General features: G+C 44.2%; 1 protein-coding gene and 1 pseudogene across 1 annotated transcript in view; one reads left to right on the top strand and one right to left on the bottom strand.

The window, feature by feature from the left end:
* Positions 1-3,462: 3,462 nt before the first annotated feature.
* Positions 3,463-9,147, bottom strand: LOC115856202 (FUN14 domain-containing protein 2-like; annotated as a pseudogene).
* ASGR2 (asialoglycoprotein receptor 2) overlaps positions 3,824-17,370 on the top strand; it is a 51,403-nt gene continuing 37,856 nt past the window's right edge. Inside the window, exons 1-5 of the mRNA XM_030862281.2 lie at positions 3,824-3,892; positions 6,397-6,465; positions 9,029-9,195; positions 9,295-9,496; positions 11,931-12,146. The gene's annotated coding sequence lies outside the window, so the exon portion shown is untranslated. The remainder of the gene's footprint in view (positions 3,893-6,396; positions 6,466-9,028; positions 9,196-9,294; positions 9,497-11,930; positions 12,147-17,370) is intronic.

Raw genomic sequence — 17,370 nt, 5'->3', positions numbered from 1 at the left:
AGCTGGGAAAAAAAGTTTAAAGCATATTGCACAGAAAAAAACCCCAGTGACTACATGTCCATACAATAATAAGAGACACCTAAAATCAGCACTGAATGAAAAAACTAAAAAATAGAATACTGCCTGGAACTCAAGAACACTGATAAAAATCAATAGCCTAGGGCTTCCCTGGTGGCGCAGTGGTTGAGAGTCCGCCTGCCAATGCAGGGGACACGGGTTCCTGCCCCGGTCTGGGAAGATCCCACATGCCGCGGAGCGGCTGGGCCCGTGAGCCGTGGCCGCTGAGCCTGTGCATCCGGAGCCTGTGCTCCGCAACGGGAGAGGCCACAACAGTGAGAGGCCCACGTACCGCAAAAAAAAAAAAAAAAAAAAAAAAAAAAATCAATAGCCTACACACACAGTAGCACTACGTACATTTCAAGGATCCATACATTTTCAAGGACACGTCTACCCCATTCAAGCGGTTGCTTTAAGGAAGGGAGGAGACTAGGACGTGAGCAGGGTGAAAGGGGGCATCACTGAGAGGACCTTGAATAGACTGAAGCTGAGAACTGTGAGTGAGAGAAGCTCACACCTTATCTTTGGTACAGAAGGAAAACGTTCATGCACATCTCAACCTCCACTCTGCTGGGATTCTTAATGGGGAGAGATGAGAAATAGGACCCAGAAAAGGAGGTGAATCATCGCCTGGACTACTTCTGGAGGTCGATCCAGAGCGAGAAATAAGAATAAAATGATTAGAAAGGAGAAGGTCAATTTAAAAACATTGCAGACATTATGTAGCTCCCATTTTGATGCCATAGGGACTACACAGCATCACCTGAGAACGACTTTTCTCAGAGAACCTTGAACTTGAATCTAATTAAGCTTCTAGCGCTAACTACTAGTTTACAGGAAATTTAGTGGGGAGGGGAGCACGCACACAGGTGTGCATTCTGTCAAATCCAAAAGGGGGAAGATTTTACAGAGCCAATTTCCAGTTTCTTCAACAAATAAATGACAAGGGGAAAAAAAAGAGGGAGGGGGGATTGTTATAGATTAAAAGAGCCTTAAGAGGCATATCCTGTATGTGCAACATGGGGACGTTGGCTCCTGATTTGAACAGACCAATTGTAAAAAGACATTATGTGAATATCAGGTAATTCTGAATATTACCTGGATAAGGCATTATTGTCAGTTATTTTTGGTATATAGTATGTATTATGGTTAAGTTAAAAACAGAAGATTCTGTATTTTAGAGATGCATGCTGAAATATTTACAGGTGAAATTACATGTCTAGGATGTGCTCTGAAATAATTCAGCAGGGCCAGGGGGACAGGTTGGGATGGGTGTAGAAGAAACAAAACCGGTCATATGTTGATAATTGTTGAAGCGAGTGATGGTACATGGGTGTTCATCATACTATTCTCTCAGCTTTTGTACATATTTTATTCACCTCAGCTGAATTAGAAAATGCAGGTCTGCAGATATGAATTAATGAAAATATGGGCCATAATAGATTTTTTACAAGTGCAATATGGGGGAAAAGATGTTTTGCTTCTCCAGAAAAGATGGGCAGATTTGACTTCACTAAAATTAGAAACAAGCAATAGACTTGGATGAAATATTTGCAACATTTATAACAAGCAATTAATATCCAGAGTATAAAGAACTCCTACAATAACAAGAAAAAGAAGCAACCCAACAGAGAAGCAGGATATTGTAGTAAACATTTGTCATCTGTTTTAGGGAATCCTCCATTATGTGCATACTTGAGGCCATAAGTAGCCCAAGGGGGACAATATTCTCCCTCTCGGCTCCCTGGTGTACCTGGGGTGGGCTTGTACTTTAGACTTTGCCCACTGGACCCTCTCTCCCAGGATGTTTTTTTGTTTTAAATTTAATTAATTTATTTATTTGGTTGCGCCGGCTCTTAGTTGCATCACGTGGGCTCCTTAGTTGTGGCTCGTGAGCTCCTTAGTTGTGGCATATGAAGTCTTAGTTGCGGCATGCATGTGGGATCTAGTTCCCTGACCAGGGATCGAACCCGGGCCCCCTGCACTGGGAGCACGACGTCTTAACCACTGTGCCACCAGGGAAGTCCCGCAGAATGTTGAGCCTGGAACGTATGATGCAAATTTGTGGGGATAGTTGGAAGTGGGAGTTCATGCTTCAGGTCTTTAGGAAATTAAGTAAAAGAATCCAGGCTGCAAAATAATATATACAATATAATCCCATCTATGTAGTATCCTCCCCAATAAAAAGCCCTGCCATTGCTCTATATTTCCTTAAATCACTCCAGTGATTGTCGCTTTTCTCCTGTATTTTCATCCTCTCCCCCTCCATGGATTCTCTCCATGTTCAAAGACTTCCCCATCAAAAATTCCCCACCTGACCTCCTGGTCCCTCTCCAGCCATTGTCTTACCTTCCTCTTTATTGCCTCAAGCTAACCTTGCTTTGGGGAATAAAGAGAGGGGCTGTGGCCTGGATTTGGGGGAGGCAGACCAGGGAGGGTTCCAGGGTTGTGGCGTTACAGGCTTGTCAGAGGTATTAAAGAGACTGGTAAGGCACCAAAGGCTAGAAAACTTAGGAATATTTGGGTTACAGATTGACGTGTGTGTTTGTGTGTGTGTGTATCTGTGTGTAGGTATTTATGTTTGTGTCTGTGTGTCTCTCTGTGTATGTATGTTTGTGTATATGTTTATGTATGTGTATATGTTTGTGTCTGTGTGCATGTGTATGTATGTTTGTGTGTATATGTGTGTGTGCATGTATGTATGTGTGCATGTCTGTTTATGTTTGTCTGTGTGTGTGTGTGTGTGTGTGTGTGTGCGCGCGCGCACATGTGCATGCTGGGAAGGAGAGTCAGAGGAGAGGAAACCATGTCCAAGTTAGCCTTTCCTGCCCCTCGTTGTGTCCCCTGAGAGGACTATCCCTCGGGATCACTCTCACCTGAAGAGACACAGGGCAGCCTACTCCCAGCTCTGTTCAATGCTGCGTGAAGGTGCTGTGATGTTTCTTGGCAGCAGGGAAACCAACCAGTTCGAGTGATTCTCCTATAAAACTCCATTGTCTCACATGAGTTAGAATCCCCCAGGAGGCCTGTCTTGGTTTGAGTCTCTTGCAGAAGGGTCTCTCCCTGAGAGAAAGGCTTGAGGGAGGGAGTTTTCTTGGGAACTGGTTCTAGAAAGAAGGAGGGAAGACAGGGGGAGTGGGGCAGGAACCAGAGACCAGTAGGGATGCATCACCGGGGTTGTTGCGTGCTCCAGGAGCTTTGGGCTATGGGACCCCCCAGCATCTCCTGAGCTACCAACCTAAAGGAGGGGTGGCTGGAGCATTGCCCCACAGCTCCTGTTCCCTGTGGGTTCACTCCTCGGCAGGTCTGGGCTGTACTTGGCTGACCAGGCAGCTCCTAGCGGTGCTGGCTCATGCTGGAGGTGGGATGCTGTCAGCAGGAGGACCTGCCCGAGCTCACGTGGCACTACCCCCTCTGCTGTGGCTGAAATAGGAAGCAGTCAGGGGGATGTGATGTAGGGCATCAGAGGTGTCTACCGCAGGCCCTATCCCCAGACTGCAGAAAGAAACAAGAGGATGCTCAATAGCAACCAATACATAAGACCCCTGAGAATGAACTTAGGAAATGTGTAAGATGTGTACGAAAACAGCTGTAAAACTCTAATGGAGATCATAGAAATACTTGAGTGCAGCCAACTTATCCTTGGCTAGGGGGTCTCAACAGGGCAATGGTTTTAATTTCTCCTAGATTAATGTATAAAGGCAAGGTTATTCAAATCAAAATTCCTATGCAATTTTTTTTAGGAATTTGACAACATGAATAAATGTGTGAGAATAACCTGCAGGAGAAAACCCAACAATCAGGGAACTTGTCCTATCAGATATTAAAATAGAAGGTAAGTAATTAAACCACACTTGGCACTGGCATGGGGATGGACAGATGAATCAGTGACACGGAATAGACTCCAGAAACGGATCCGGGGACTTAGTAGGGGCTGTTTTGTTTGTAAGTGACAGAAATCCAGTGGGAACCAGCGTAAGCAAAGAAGGAGTTTATCAGAAGGATTGTGGGGTGTCTCATGGGATCTCGGGGCAGGGGTGCAGCTGGGGCTCATGATTCGAAAGGGGGACTGGAGCTCTATAGAGGACCCAGGAAGTTCTTTCTGTGTATCAGCGGTGCTTTTTTCAGAGCATCTTCCTCATTCTTCTCTCTTATTGCAGGATGGCTTCTCTGCTCTTCAGTTCACATGCTTACAGTACTCCTGGGTTTTATAGCCTACATATTCTCTCTCTTCCTCTCTCCCCCCGCCACCCCGTCTCTTTCTCCCCAAGCTCCCAGGGAAGACACTGATTAGCTCTCTTTGGGTCAGCTAACTTTGTGCCAATAAACTGGAGCCAAGGGTAGGGTCATGTCATGGCATCTGCTGTAGTGACCACATGGAAAGGAGGGGGAGGGTTTACAGAAATGTGGTGATTGGGGGATGGAGGCAGGGATGTGCAAGCCAAACAATAGATATCTATTATATCCAAGTGCATATAGGAATTTAATAGATAGCTGTGATGTAATAAGAAATATATATTTGGTATCTGTCCCCAGTTCCTGACACAGAGCTCCTAAATCCCTTGGAATTTCCTTGGTGATAAGAGCATCTTTTTTTCTAATGAGGCTCCTCTTGGTGGAGTCCTTCCTGGATGGCTTCAGGATGGGGGCTGCTCACCAGAAAGACAAAGCCATGATGAAAAACTTGGAACTTTCAGTCCCACCCTCCATCCTCCATGGAGAGGAGAGGGGCTGGAGACTGAGTTGATAACTGATCAATAATAATTGATCATGCCTATGTGGTGAAGCCTTCATAAACCCCCTAAACTTCAGGGTTTGGAGAGCTTGTAGGTTGGGAAACACATTCAAGTATCAGGAGAGTGGGGCCCTCTCAACTCCACAGGGACAGAAGCTCTTGCACTCAGCACCCTCTGGACTTTGCCTTATGAAACCCTTCATCTGCCTGTTCATCTATATCCTTTATCATAGCCTGTATAATAAATCAGCAAATGTGTTTCCCCGAGTTTTGTGAGCCCTCATAGCAGATTATTGAACCTGATGAGGGCTGGTTTACAGCTGGTTGGTCAGAAGAACAGGTGACAACCAGGACTTGTGATGGTATCTGAAGTGGGGACAGTCTTGTAGGACCGAGTGCTTAACCTGTGGGTCTGTGCTAACTCCAGGTAGCTGGTGTCATAATTGAATTGTGGGACACCCCGCTGGCATATGCAGAGTTTGAGAATTGACTGGTGTGTGAAAATCCCCCACATTTGATGTCAGAATTGTTGTGAATAGAGGAAACCAGAGTTTTCCTTTAATGATTAAGGAGACATTTCAAATCGGAAATGAAAAGATGCAAATTCTGGTGGGACACTTATCCAATTCATTGACCTCATCACTTAAAAAATATTGGATGATGGGATAATTCATTTCTTATGTGCCATCTTTCTCAATTCTGAATGCCTGGAATGCTACTTCTCAAAAATGCCAGTTCAAATATTACATTTTATGCTGACGGACCAGGAATAGTAAAATTGGTACGGAAAAGTTATGGTTACCCCATCGTTTTAATAAGAGGTGAAGAAAACTTCAAATTTCAAAGCTTAAAACCCTTTCTATGAAATAAAACTCCAAGAACTTCTTCCCCCCTGAAGTCACATGTTTTGCCAAAAATAAACTCTTTTGAAATAGCCATGGAATGCATTCCACCTGTATGGTGGAAAGCTTCCTGTGGATAATATCTTTTTATTTATTTATTTATGGCTGCGTTGGGTCTTCGTTGCTGCGTGCAGTCTTTCTCTAGTTGCAGTGAGCAGGGGATACTCTTCGTTGTGGCGCACGGGCTTCTCATTGCGGTGGCTTCTTTTGTTGAGGAGCACGGGCTCTAGGCACGCGGGCTTCAGTAGCTGTGGCGCACGGGCTTAGTTGCTCCGGGGCAAGTGGGATCTTCCCGGACCAGGGCTCGAACCCGTGTCCCCTGCATTGGCAGGCGGATTCTTAACCACTGTGCCACCAGGGAAGTCCTCCCGTGGATAATATCTTAATGCCCCTAAATGATTCACCGTCTGGAAATCAACTGATTTCCCTAAGGACCTTCCACCAAACACCATACCTTCAGCACATACATTTAGCATAAATTCGCCCATATTCAGATATTTCAATTATAGTGCTTATGTTGCCATTTTTGTCAGGATAATAATAGCAGGTACCAACAGTTCTGTTTCTGTAATCTAAAACCAACTAAAAAGGAAAGTAGAAACCTAGATGCCAAAATATTTCATACTTAAAGGCAAATGCTTTAAGTTAATTTCCACGCAGCACATAATAACCAGGTCTATGCACTTGCTACTTCTTTTCCAGATCAACAGTTTGGAACAGCATTTGAGGATCCACTCAACCTCCAAGGTGACACATCTTGGAACAATTCTGGTAAGTGTCCAAGGTGTGGGGGAGAAGAAACATTCTTGCTGACCTAGAGATTAGCCAAGTGAGGCATGTGCTGGAGAAGGGTCTCTTCCATGGTCATCAAGTTCATGTTAGGGCCATATTAGTTAGCCTGTACCAACAGATGTCTGTAGAAAGCCATTCGGATTTGCCACGGCAGGGAGGAGGACCCGGGAGAAGAGGAGGAGGAGGCAGTGTCTCTCTCTCTCTCTCTTTTTTTTTTGTTGTTGTTTGTTTTTTTTTTTTTGCGGTACACGGGCCTCTCACTCTTGTGGCCTCTCCCGTTGAGGAGCACAGGCTCTGGACGTGCAGGCTCAGCGGCCATGGCTCGCGGGCCCAGGCGCTCTGCGGCATGTGGGATCTTCCCGGACCGGGGCACAAACCTGTGTCCCCTGCATCGGCAGGCGGACTCTCAACTACTGCGCCACCAGGGAAGTCCTCTCTCTCTTTTTTTTATAAGTCCTCTCCCCCACTTCCTACTCAGTGTCTCCTGATGGAGCGTAGAGTCTGCTGGCTGGGAAACACAACTGACACATTTTGATGAACGATGGAAGGGGAAAAAACCCATCCAGGGACAATGGAAGTGGAATCGTCCTCCTAAGGATGCCATACCAAGCCAAAAGCCTCCGAAAAGTACCTGTCACTGGAACATTCTTCCTCACAAATGATGCCATCTTCTTGGTTTTGCTTTTGAGGTCAATAGGTATCTGGTTGCTCTTAGGGATCTTCAGCAATTTCTGGGCTTTCTTCATATCCTTCTCTACTCGATGCCAGTAAACTTTTTTTTTTTTTTTTGAAAGTACAAATACTTTATTGCTCACCTTTCACACAAAGCACACCTCCAGCCATTTTCTTTCACAGCTTGACAATATTCACGTGTACAAAAACCCAGCAAGAAGCGTCATGTAGATTTCAGTAACGGTGAGTGTCAAACATCAACGCAGCCAGGCTTTTGTTTTCTGCAGCAATAATAAAGGGCCTCCTGCTCTAAGCAAAAATCTGTCCTCTTACTTGGTAGTGCATTTTTTCCATTACAAGAAAAGTCTCCTGCCCAAAGCAAACTAACTTGTATTTGCTGAGCCAGTGGTATTAACTTGTGCATAAAACAAATTTCAGTTTGCTGTTTCTTCTAGCAGATTTCAAGTAAAAATAAGGTTGAAGGAGGAACTTGTTTTGAATGGATGCCGGTCAGTTTGAATTGCTATCCTTAACTAAATGCCTACATGTACTATAGGTTCACAGCTTAGTTTGCTTTTATAATCTTTATGGATTTTGGCGTGTTCAAGGTTTTCAGAGTTGAGCATATGGTACAGTATTCCATCGAAAGGATAAGGCTACTGAATGTGCTATCTGCAGAAGGACTCATTTGATAGGAACTGACCTCAAAGTTCTATCATGAAGCAAATGTTGCATAACCTCTCAGAATAAAAAGCCAATCAGGACAGAACTGTGCTTGGAAAATAGGCCTTAGAATACTTTAAGGAAAATGCATATAAATGGATTGTTACTATGAGGAAGGTTTCCTAGTTGTAAATCTAAAAAAAATGTAGGAGAATCTTCATTTTTCAAAACTGCGTATTGAAAACATGAAAACTACTTATTCAAGTAAGCTGCCAGTACACTTTGATGCACCCGGTATGGTTTGCAAACTGAAGGAGAAGAGAGAATCTACCTCTCACAGACGTTGCAGCCAACCCAACCTCTTGGAAAATGAACCCCATGTGCCATCCAGGGATGCCTCCCATCAACAGTGGGGTGGTCACACTAGGCTTTTCTGCACGGGGCCCAGACTCCTCCCCAGACATGACTGCTCTTAAGCAAATCATGCAAGGTCCAATGGTTCAAAACCTTCCTCAGAGTTTCCTTGCCTGGACACAGCCATGTAGGCAAGCTCGTCTCCTGGGGACACTGCAGGGGCTCCTTGTGGCCCCTTCAAATGATCTTTCCCTTGTCATGCTTACTGCCCTTCTCGGCGAGCTTGAAGCAACTATAATTAAAATTATAATCCTTTCGTACCCTGAATTCCCTTGCTCCTCTTTCCCTCTGTCTTTCTCACCAGGCAAAACTCCAACCCCAGTTAAATTCTTTTCCTCTTGCTCTGGTCCTGCACCCAGGCAGGTGGATGTGGCTGTATGAAGCAGTTCCAATAACAACAAAAACACCAGCACAGGGCTTCCCTGGTGGCGCAGTGGTTGAGAGTCCGCCTGCCGATGCAGGGGACACGGGTTCGTGCCCCGGTCCGGGAAGATCCCACATGCCATGGAGCGGCTGGGCCCGTGTACCATGGCGGCTGAGCCTGCGCATCCGGAGCCTGTGCTCCGCAACGGGAGAGGCCACAACAGTGAGAGGCCCGCGTACCGAAAAAACAAAAAACAAAAAAACCCCACCAGCACATGATGACCTGTCTGACTTTAAAATTGTGACCAACTTCAAGTGACTCTTCATAACTGCCCGACATTCCTGCAGGTTCTATACATTGATCTGCTCTCCATTTCTCCAAGATCGTTGTTTTATAATTTTCCCTCTCTTGATCCTTCCTCACTTTCAGTCAATGACCTTGCTTCTTACTTCACTGAGAAAATGTCTGGTCTGATGAGAAGCCCCCTCACCCCGCCCCGCCGACCCATACTCCGTGGTGGAGACCACCTGGATCGGCACTGATCTCATCTCCTCTCACCGATCGTGGGGGAATTCACACCCCAGCCTCCCTTGGAGGTAGGTTGCGTCAGTGTGACTGGCTTCTGTAGTGTGTGTCCAGGCCTGGCCATAATGCGTCCTACTTGGTCCCTCTCATTCTGTCTCTTTACTTCTCAGCTGGCCAGATGGAAGGGATCCTAAGGAGGCCCTAACGGACAGCAGAGCCGAGGATGGCAGGGGCCTGGACCCCTAAGCCGCCCCACTGAGGAAACCTGTCCTCCTGTGTACTGTGATGTGAGTGAGAAACACGCTTTGTGATGCTAAACCACTGAGATGGGCGTTACAGCAGCTAAGGAGACACTCACTTTCCCACCTCCAGGTACCAACTCCCATGCCTGCATCTCCAACCACACACCTCTCCTTCCCTTTTGTTAATGGTGGTGGAGCCTCTCTGCTCCTATCAAAGACCCTGGAGCCCACACCTCCTCACTGATTCCAGGGCTTCCCTCCCCTCTGCACCCATGAGTTTTCTCTCCCTGCTGAACCATTCCCACAAGTTACAAACAAGCTCTCCCCACTCCCGCCTCAGACTCCCGCTCTCTGGAACACGGACCACTTCAGCGAATTCTCAGCTTCTTTGCTTCTCTTTAGAGCGAAACTCTTTGAGTTGCTTTTTCGTTGTCTTCACTTCCTCACCTCCTAGTCTCTTTTTAATAAAAAAATTAATATTAAGAGATATTTCAAACCTACAGAAAAACAGAAGAAAAATAATCCATATACCCAGCATCTAGCTTTCATAGGTCTTAATATTTGGCCGCATGTATTGCTGATATATTTTTAAAGAGATACCTACTCATTTAAAGCCACCAGCATATCTGTTTCCAAGCCCATCCTGTCCCTTTCTCTTTCTAGGTAAACAAACCGCCCTGAAGTTAATGAGTTGTTTTTTTTTTTTTGGGGGGGGGAGTTAATGAGTTTTTGTGTTTTAATTTGTTTACGTAGTATGTGCCCGTTACCAAAGGCTAGCATTATTTTGTGTGTTTCTAGACTTTACATACATAATATCCTACTTATAAATCATTCTACAAGTTGCTTTTATTCACCCAACATTTTGTCTGTGAGATGTATCCATGTCAATGTATGTAGAAATATTTTTATGTCCATATAAAACTGCAAGAGGGTTCCATTTTTTGACTACTACGATCTCCCTCTCTCCCATTTTAATTTTCCTTCTGATGCTCAGTTGGGTTGTTTTCAAGGCTTTGCTATAACAAAATTTTCAGATTTCTATTTCTTCTTGAGTAACTTTTGGAAAGTTATACTTATTCTAGTAATTTGTCCATTCTATTTTTATTTTCAAATGTCCCAATATTGTTTATAGTATTCTATTTCTTTTTAATCTCTGCTATATCTGAAGTTATATTTCCTTCTGAATTGCATTTTTGTCGTGATTGGTGTTCTCAGTCAATTTCAAAGAAACAACCTTTGGCTTTACTGATAATCTCTGGTGAGTCTCTGTTTCCTATTTAATTAATCTTGGCTCTCAGCTTTCTTTGAGTTATTCTGTTCTTTTCCTAACTTTTCTAAATTTATTTATTTTATTTTATTTTAATTTATTTTTGGCTGCGTTGGGTCTTGCATTGCCGTACGCAGGCTTTCTCTAGTTGCGGCGAGCAGGGGCTACTCTTTGTTGCGGTGGCTTCTCTTGTTGTGGAGCACAGGCTCCAGGTGCGTGGGCTTCAGTAGTTGCCATATGCGGGCTCAGCAGTTGTGGCTCACGGGCTCTAGAGCGCAGGCTCAGTAGTTTTGGCGCGTGGGCTTAGTTGCTCTGCGGCATGTGGGATCTTCCCAGACCAGGGCTCGAACCGTGTCCCCTGCATTGGCAGGTGGATTCTTAACCGCTACGCCACGAGGGAAGCCCCCACTCCTAACTTATAAAGAAGGCTATTTAGTCTATACTTTTCTTATTTATTTATTTTGGCTGCACCGGGTTTTAGTTGCGGCATCCAAAAATATGGTTCCGGAAGGTGAGAGGACCATTCTGGTGTATCCTCAGGGTAGAGCAAGAAGCAGGAACTGGAGGGAGTGAGGCTGGAGCTGTTCCCTGACCAGGGATCGAACCCGGGCCCCCTGCTTTGGGAGCACGGAGTCTTAGCCACTGGACCACCAGGGAAGTCCAGTCTGTGCTTTCTAACAAAAAGACGTGAGAATATAAATTTTCTCCTATGTTCTGCTTTTGCTGCATCCTACAAGTTTTGATGTGTAATATTTGTAATATTGCTCAATTCTAAATATTTAAAATTTGTTGCTTTTTTTTTTGATTTATAAGACATTCGAAGTGGGTTTTTAAATTTCCAACTGTACAAGAATGTTTAAATTTCTCTACTTGTTAATGGCTTCTTACTCACTGAGGTTTGTTGAGAGATTTATATGATATTCCTTCCTTGAGACTTGTTGAGACTTGCCTCCATCCTGTTACTCAGCCAATTTAGTATAGATTCCAGGTGTGCTTGAGTAGACTGCGTAATTTTTAATTCTTTGGAGCAGGGTTTTATATGTGTCATTAAATCAAGTTTTAAAATTGGGTTTTTCAGATCTTCCATATCTTTGCTATTTTGGGAGGGGGGCATTGATCGATTAGTAATTGCAAGAAGCATGTTGAAATCTCCCACCATGATGGTGGATTTGTAGTTTCTCTCTGTAGTTCTATCAAGTTTTCCCTTTATGTTTGTTGAGGTTATTTCATTTAAGTTCCTAGAATTCTACAGTTGTTATATCTTTAAAGAATCTTTGAATCTTTTATCATGTTATAGGAAGCCCTCTATCTCTGAAATGCCTTTTCTGTGGGTCCAGGACCACTAGCCAATGCATCCCTCTGAGAGCTTGGATACAGCCTTGGGATCAGCGGTCAAGCCTGGAAACGATGTCCAAGGTGGAACGGGAATGCAGGGCAGAGACAACATGGTGAGGAAAAAGGGAACGTAGCATGGAGGATGGACTTGGTATGCCGCTGGACGGGATAAAAGGATGTAAGTCTTCCAACGGTTGACCGTTTCTTGCATCCTGGCACGTGTGATGCTGGTTTATGGTGGTGACCTATTTTATGCTCCTCCTGGGGGACAACAGTCACCTTGTGTTATGTGTCAGGCTGGGGCAGCGGGACCTGGAGAAACCAAGCAAACAAGGAAAAGATTACTGGGGAGTGTGGCTACATCCTGTATTAGTCAGAACTCCCTTTTTGGAAGTGGTAGAAACCAAAAGAAGAATTTATTGACTCATAAAACCAAACCTTGTGAAGGACAGGGGTGGAGCTGATCTTTGAGGCTCCTGGAAGGAACCCAAATGCTGTTAGGATGCTCTGTCTTTTTCTGCACGTTGGCATGTTTCTCCCAGATCTGCTTCTCCATGAGGCCATAACCACTGCTGCTAGCCGTTCTAACATCCTCAAATCTCCAAAAGGGACTTCCAATTCAAACACGTCTGCAGAAAAGTCAACTTTAAATGCTTTGCTTGAAAATTACATAAAAGCAATAAAGAGAATGGAAAATTCCATTTTCAGTAAAACGAGAAAATAGACCTATCCACAGACAGCAAAATTCCAGCTGTGAGTAGGCAGAGGTTGTGATTAGAAGAAAGGGAAGGTGGGAACACGGCAAGAGGATGGAGGGGCTGCAGCTGTCTGAAAGTCTGAGCAAAAATATGGTTCCGGAAGGTGAGAGGACCATTCTGGTGTATCCTCGGGGTAGAGCAAGAAGCAGGAACTGGAGGGAGTGAGGTTATTCTGTTCACTGTTTGTTCAGTGAAGCAGAGGAGTTGGGGCTCCACAAAGACTCCCACAGTTGGGCCTTATTTAGAGGAAGCAGCTGAGGAGAGAGCCTTTGGGCTGTGATGCTGGGAAGGACACTGTGCAAATATTGACCTAGGAAAATCCAGCTCATTCAATGACGAGTCCAAGACAGTAACTAGCACAGCACTGAGAAGATATACCAAAGGGAAAAAAATGTGGGAGACAGCCATAAAATTCACAAGTAGAGGAAGAGTACCCACCAGAAAAAATTTTGCCAGGGAGCAGCTGAAAACACCGATTGAACATTTTCCTAGGGATTAAAAAAAATTAATTAAGCAATCATCCTGATGAAGGAAGATACAAAGGCAGAGGTGCAAGAGCTCAGAAAAGAGATTATGGGACAACAGGGGCAGATGGAATGAGAGCTGGCTGAATTTCAAGAAGCAATGGAAGGAAAACATCACAAACATTAGAGAAATGAAAATGAAATTGGGGGAACACATTTAAATATATGACTTCAAGACAGTTTTTCTGAGATAAAAGAGACTTGACTCTATACAGGGAAAGAAAAAGCTCTATGGCAGGGAAAACTGATCAAGTTATTGAATTTTTAAAAATACAGAATTTTTTGAACAGCCAGGAAAAAAGTCAAGTCACTTAAAAGGGGATAAAAATCAGGCTAGCCTTGGATGTCTGCAGACCCATATCGAATGCCAGAAGAGATGGCACAAGATAGTCAGGGAAAGAAAACATGGGTTAGGATTTTATAAAAAGGTCACTGACGGTTTTCTCTCCTCCACCCCCAACTCCTTCTGGCATCTTTTTTTTTTTTTTTTCCGGTATGTGGGCCTCTCACTGTTGTGGCCTCTCCTGTTGCGGAGCACAGGCTCCGGACGCGCAGGCTCAGCAGCCATGGCTCACAGGCCCAGCCGCGCCGCGGCACGTGGGATCTTCCCGGACCGGGGCACGAACCCATGTCCCCTGCATCGGCAGGCGGACTCCCAACCACTGCGCCACCAGGGAAGCCCTGGCATCTTTTTAGTGTCTCAATAGTTTCTCTTTCTCCGGAATCTGACAGAGTTGGAATCATATACCATGTAGCCTTTTTAGACTGGCTTCTTTCACCTAGTAACGTGCATTTAAATTTCCTGTTTGGCTTGATCGCTCACTTCTGTTTAGCACTGAATAATATTCCATTGCATGGAAGTGCCACGGTTTGCTGATCCATTCACCTATTGAAGGACATTATGGCAATTATGAGTAAAGCTACTGTGGGCAGGTTTTTGTGTGGACCTAGGTTTTCTCTTGATTTAGGTAAACACCTGGGTGCGTTGTAAGGTCATGCTTACCTCACCTGGATTGTAAGGTAAGCCTACGTTTAGCTTTGTAAGAAACTGCCAACTTGTCTTCCAAAGTAGCTGTGCTATTTTGCATTCTCTCCAGCAATGATGAGAGTTCCTGTTGCTCCACATTTTTGCCAGCATTTGTTGCCAGTGTTTTGGATTTTAGCCATCTCATAAGTGTGTAGTGGTACCCACTGTTGTTTTAATGTAAAATTCCCTAATGACAAATAATGTTGAGCATCTTTTCAGATACTTCTTTGCCATCCATGTGTCTTCTTTGGTGAGGTGGCTGTTCAAATCTTTTCTCCATTTTTCAATTGGGTTGTTTGTTTTCTTATTGTTAAGGTGGTGTTGTTCTTGTTTTTCGCCACACCGTGTGGCATGTGGAATCTCAGTTCCTCGACCTGCAGTGGAATCACAGAGTCTTAAACACTGGACTGCCAGGGAAGTCCCTTATTGTTGCGTTTTAAAAGTTCTTTGTAAATTTTGGACACAAGTCCTTTATCAGATATATGTTTTGCAAATATTGTTTTTCCCAGACTGTGGCTTGTCTTTTTATTCCCTAAACCATAGACAGTTTTGAACATGTATGATCTCGGGAAATATTGTTCTCACGAGCTCTTTTGTGTGTGTGTGTGGGATTCCAGTTCCCCGACCAGGGATTGAACCCGGGCTCTCAGTAGTGAGAGTGTAGAGTCCTAACCACTGTACCACCAGGGAATTCACATCATGAGCTCTTCTTAAAGAAATTACTAGAGGATGAACTTGAGTCAACCAAGGGATAACTGAGTAAATTTTAGTGAGGGGAAGGTAGTGAATGTTGAATATATTTAGCGTAGAAATAAGACTAAAACAAAAATTCAGTGGTAGAGTTGAGAGAAGGAAGGAGGGAAGATGAAAATACACGTTAATTCATTTGTTGTTCATAAAAAACAAATTTGAAAAGCTTCATCATTTTCTAAAAAAATATTATTCATCAAAAATATCCCAGAAGCGGGGGCTTCTCTGGTGGCACAGTGGTTGAGAGTCCGCCTGCCAATGCAGGGGACACGGGTTCGTACCCTGGTCTGGGAGGGTCCCACGTGCTGCGCGTGGCCACTGGGCCTGCATGTCCGGAGCCTGTGCTCTGCGGCGGGAGAGGCCGCAGCGGTGAGAGGCCCGCGTACCGCAAAAAAAAAAAAAAAAATCCCAGAAGAGAGAAAATATAAACAGACATTTCTAATAAAAGAAGTAGTTTTCAAAGAGCCAATAGCTTCCCCTAAAGGATCAGACTCAGATGGTTTTGCAAAAAAATCTAACATACCTTTAGAGATTATGTGGATACTGTTCCAGGGCACAGAAAAATAGGGAAAGAAATCTCCAAATTATTTTAATTAAGGCAATACATCATTAATTCCAAAGCTTAATAAAAATTACACAATTATTATTTACCTATTTTAGTTATAAATATTGATACAAAAATACTAAATAATATATTAGCAAATGTAATCCAGCAACACATTAAAAGAATTGGGACCCAATATCTATATACAAAATAGATAAACTACAAGGACCTACTGTATAGCACAGGGAACTATATTCATTATTTTGTAGTAACTTATAATGGAAAAGAACCTAAAAAAGAATATATATATAACTGAATCACTTTGCAGTATACCTGAAACTAACATGACATTGTAAATTAGCTATACTTAAATTTAAAAAATTGTTTTAAAAAAAGAATTGGTACCATTATGACAAAATGGACTTTATTTAGGAAATGCAAGGATGGTTCAATATTATCACCCTTCTACCCATACTTAATTTTCATATAATAATAACAATATCACACTTCTACCCAACATGGGGCAACTCTTTTTCATTCCAGTAAAGACGCCCAAAAAAGGGGAGACAGAAAGTCCTATCATTCCCCTTATCCATCTCTGGGTGATGTTAATGTCTCCTCTAGCTCTGTCACAACCACTCCTGGATATTATGTGACCTGAAAAATAAAATTTAAAGTTAACCACCACCACCACTCTTTATATGATATGGGAGGAGAAAGGAAAAGGGGAAAAAGGAAATCACTGGTTAATGGGTTCAAATCTGTAACAAGCAAGGAAGAAGAAATACATATCTGCTACAGTCCTTCTTTCTGTTATGGGTACAGAGCTGTAGTTCATCTTTATGATGTCATTCTTCCACTACCCATGCCCTGTTCCCTCTGCCCTCAGCATGCACTAAAGTAGGCAGACAGGGTGCCTTTTCCTGGTGGGAAACACAAACCTTCATTCCTGGAGAGTCGCTGGTTTTTCTGCCTTTATTAGGTTGTTGTAGTCTTCCATTAAGTTTTACTATAAGGCATGGGTGGACCAAGGGCTGCCCGTGAATCCTCCGAATTCTAGGTTTTTGTTTTTTTTTTCCGGTACGCGGGCCTCTCACTGTCGCGCCCTCTCCCGTTGCAGAGCACAGGCTCCGGACGCGCAGGCTCAGCGGCCATGGCTCACGGGCCCAGCCGCTCCGCGGCATGTGGGATCTTCCCAGACCGGGGCACGAACCCGTGTCCCCTGCATCGGCCGGCGGACTCTCAACCACTGCGCCACCAGGGAAGCCCCGAATTCTAGATATACTCCTCCCTGCCACTGTTGTGTAGGAGCAACCCCATTCCTTCTTGATAACCATGATCGATCATTCCAGACAGTATAGTAACCTCTCTGTGGTTCAGTGGCAGGAGGGGCCCAAAATGGTCATGGGGACGATACCATTTCCAGTTCAGTGCAACCAATCATGTTTCCTCATGGAAGCATTTCACCCTTGGGAATTAATGACTCTAAAGTTGGTAGAACAGAAGCTAAATATGAGTTAGTTATTAAATGGAATAGGGAGAAGAACCCTTTGATTTCTGGACCTGTGAATCCAGGCTATGGGAGGAACCATTCAAAGTCTATAGAGCCTCCTGTAGGACAGCACCCCAGTCTCACAGGGTGTTGTCGCCCAGCTGGCACAGTTAGGCAGTGTTGACTAAATCATCCCACCAGAAGTCAGATAAGCTGCTTCTGGGCGACGAGGTACAAGGAAGGACCAGTGAATCCCATGGGCTTGAGCCCAGTGCTGTACTTCCTTTGTTGTAAAATGAGTTGCAGG

The sequence above is a fragment of the Globicephala melas genome, chromosome 20 (assembly GCF_963455315.2).
Source record: "Globicephala melas chromosome 20, mGloMel1.2, whole genome shotgun sequence".
Classification (NCBI taxonomy): domain Eukaryota; kingdom Metazoa; phylum Chordata; class Mammalia; order Artiodactyla; family Delphinidae; genus Globicephala; species Globicephala melas.
Note: the sequence above shows the minus strand (reverse complement) of the source record. Positions and strands in the feature narration are given on the sequence as shown.